This window comes from Atta colombica, unplaced genomic scaffold (genome assembly GCF_001594045.1).
Source record: "Atta colombica isolate Treedump-2 unplaced genomic scaffold, Acol1.0 scaffold210, whole genome shotgun sequence".
NCBI lineage: Eukaryota > Metazoa > Arthropoda > Insecta > Hymenoptera > Formicidae > Atta > Atta colombica.
The window spans coordinates 478,672-482,185 of record NW_017259306.1 but is presented as its reverse complement, the minus strand read 5'-3'; the positions used below and the strand labels follow the sequence as shown (position 1 = coordinate 482,185).

General features: G+C 37.1%; 1 protein-coding gene across 1 annotated transcript in view; it reads right to left on the bottom strand.

Moving 5' to 3' along the window:
- Positions 1-3,514, bottom strand: part of LOC108687693 (aryl hydrocarbon receptor nuclear translocator 2-like) — a 101,478-nt gene that overhangs the window by 71,723 nt on the left and 26,241 nt on the right. The window lies entirely within an intron of this gene.

The following is a 3,514-nucleotide window of genomic DNA, read 5'->3' as shown; positions in this document are numbered from 1 at the left end:
GAAAAAAAAAAAAAAAAAAAAAAAAAAAACAAGTTTTCTCATCCGTCTGCCCGTACAAAGTACGTTCGCCCGTCGTCGTTGGCCATTGTAAGCCGCAAACTTTTCAATTCGCTTTTTCTGTCCGTCAATATTATCTCACAATTTTTATGTCACAAAGATAACAATGATTGTTACCGTAACTTGTCTTTATCCGCGATTTATTCAACAATCACTCGTTAGCATCGGTAAACATAGGTCGCAATTCGAAGCAGGTGTCCCTGCAAGCGTCGCTCGCCATATTGGAGAACGGCGAATATCGTTCGGTGACGCGTCGTCAGTAGCGATGTCTCTCGGTCGTCTTATCGCAACGGCGACGGCTTGTTTGCCGGCCGAATTAAAATTAGTTAGCCAGTGATTAATCGCGGTCGCTCGATAGCTTATTCGCGCGGCGATAATAAAGGCCTCCGGCCTTGCCTGTATCTGGCAAATGTTACAAGAAGTTCAGCTCGATCAATCGATCGATGAAGCATGTACTGGCGCCAAATGTTCCGTCGTTTCTGAATCTGATGTCATACTGTATCGTTCCGGATTTTTATGGACAAACACTCGACTGTACCGTTCTTTAATGTATATGAACTTTATTGTAGATTTCACACAAGAATACTATTCCACTGAAACTATTCCACAGAGCCGGAAATCGTTACGACGATGTTTACGTAATTTTTATCAATCCCATCAAAGTTGATAGTTTGACACATGCACGCGCGCGTGCGCGATTGTTGTTGGATCAGAGAAGCTATATCGTCATTCGTAAAAAGCTCGCCGGAAGTTGACACCGGCCTTGACACCGTCTTTCAGATTAGAGACAAATCGTGAGGAATGTGATTGCGAAACTATGGGCTTCTCGATGATCGCGATGTAGGAATCGTGCAATCTGTCTTTTTCTGTATCTCTCTATCCGTCCTTCCTTTAGTATTACGCAGAGAAATACGCTACGTAGTGACACGAGGCGCGAACTCGTCGCCGGTGGCCTTGACACAGTATACTGAACGGTGTTCACCGCGGTACGGAACGGGCGATTTATTCCTAACACCGTCAGATCAGTAGCCACTGCTATTTCGCGTAATTTACACGCGACGCACTGTGTGTTGTAAAAGGTCAACCGCTACCGGTACAGCGCGACGCCGTGGCTGTCGTTCCGCTCCGTTCGTCGGTGTCACCTGTTTACTACTTGCTTGCCGGTCGCAACGTCGTCGCGTCGCAGGTAAGAGACACTGTCACGCACGCGCTCGCGGGCGCGCGCGGGAAACTGCGTTTTTTTTTCACAAGCAAACGATTACGACGCCTCGCCAACGCATCGAAACGACGACGTTGCGCATCTACGCACGAGTATTCGCGAAACTGTCAATCGCCGAACATCACACGGCTCTACCCGAGACTGGGAATAGAGAGACGAAAGAAGAGCGCGAAAGAGAGAAAGAGAGCGTGTACCAGTAAGACCACAACTCACGACGGTCGGATCTGAACTGCTAGGCGAACGCTACCCCCCACTCCCGGTAACCAATCAGCGCTTTTCCCCCACGCGGAGACAACCAATCGTTCCCCTCATCTTCTCCCGCCGCTCGTCCATTCGTGCGCTTAGGCGTGATAACACAATACGTTATTAGGCAATGCTCACACTGAGAGGCCAGCGATAAGAAAGGAGTTTTAGATCGCATGTGTAAAATGAAGCCATATATTCGTTCTTCCTTTTTTTTTTGCCGAATTCTTTTACACGTCGCGTAATGTGCTTTTTAAGCCACGTTCACAATAGACGAGTCTTTTTTAGTATATATATTTTAAATACATATACTAAACGTACTACGTATTTTAAATACGTAAAATATGACAATATTGATATGTATGACTTTATAATATCATAATATTATTATTTAATTATATATATAGATTTATAAATTTTATAATATTATAATTTAATTATACAATTATTTACAGATTTTTAAGGTGCTTATTATTAATAGCTTCACTATTAAAATGGACAATTAATCTAATTTAAAATATTAATTTCAGCATCATTCAGTTTGTGATTGCGTTTCAAGATAAATCTTATCAGCGTGAAATTTATAAAACTGAAATAATATACCTTCCCTCTCTTGCAAAAATTTGCTTTTAGTATTGTTAAGATCCACTTTGATCGAAAGTAGGATTATTTTTATTTTAATTAATTGATTATAAAGATTATATAGCTAAATGTATGATTAATTGCGTAGCTGATTAGTTAATTATATTTCATCGTACATGTAGAAAATTTTCTTTTAGAATTTACCTTGAAAATATGATAGTTGTAATACAGTACAATATTTTAAAGATTTTTACATGCACTTTAGTAAAATTGATCAAACTTATTTTATACTTTATTGTAGTTTTATTAATGAATGAGAGAGATTTATATTAAAATTCTTCGAAATACAATGTTGTCGACTGTCATATTTTCAGGATAAATTCTAAAAAAAAAATTCTCTCCGTGTATATTTATAATCACATAATGCGAGATTCTTATGTATATATAAGATGAATATATTTATATCTATACTGCCTCAATATATCATAATTAGACATAACAACGCGAGTATATTTTTATTTCCTACTTCCCCTAAGCAGATAATTTATAATTAGAAAAATTTGTTTTCGATGTTGATAAGACTTCGATCTTTCAAATGATGAGTTATTATGGGGATTTTATGTGACTTTTATGATATGTAAAAATCATAAACAAGAAGAGAACTTAAATTTTTTTAAAACCATCTAAATTGATGACGCAGAGAATGCAAAGGTCGATGTTTAAAAAACGAACTGCGCAATTAAAATTTCATTAATGTAGAGGAATATCGATAATACTTTTCGCTTTAAACGATATAACAAACGGAAGCATTAAATTTCCGGATAACCGATCTACCCAATGACGACCTGATATTTGCAATTTTTTTTCCAATGCTTCGTGTTTCAAATGAACAGGCAAATAAAATTTGCAAATGTGATTCTCGAAACAGTAATCGCGGTAACCACGCACACGTAATATTCGATAAGAATTTATTTTACGTGATATATTTTACATATATTGGTCACTGCGAATAGCAATAATTTGTATTTTCAGATATTGCCCGATTTTGATCTTCTTTTATTATCATTCAAAGTAAATATTCATTTATATCTCTTTTATTGCAGTATACAGTCCAAGATCGCGTGCGCATTGAGTTAGTTTCTTATATTTATCTGTGCAAATAAGATATAGGCCGCGATTCGATGTATCGCGTAATTTTCTATACGGATAGTGAAATGTCACGAATATATCAACTCATTTGTCCATTGTGTGCTTGCAGATATTGTGTTGATTACATCGTTCTCATTCTAGATGCAAATCAGAAATGTTTTATCATGATTGTTAAAAATAAGGATTGCCGAGATATTTATTTTTTCTCGTAACAAATTACGTTGTACTCTAATAAAAATATTTTGCCTTTCGTATTCAAATTAT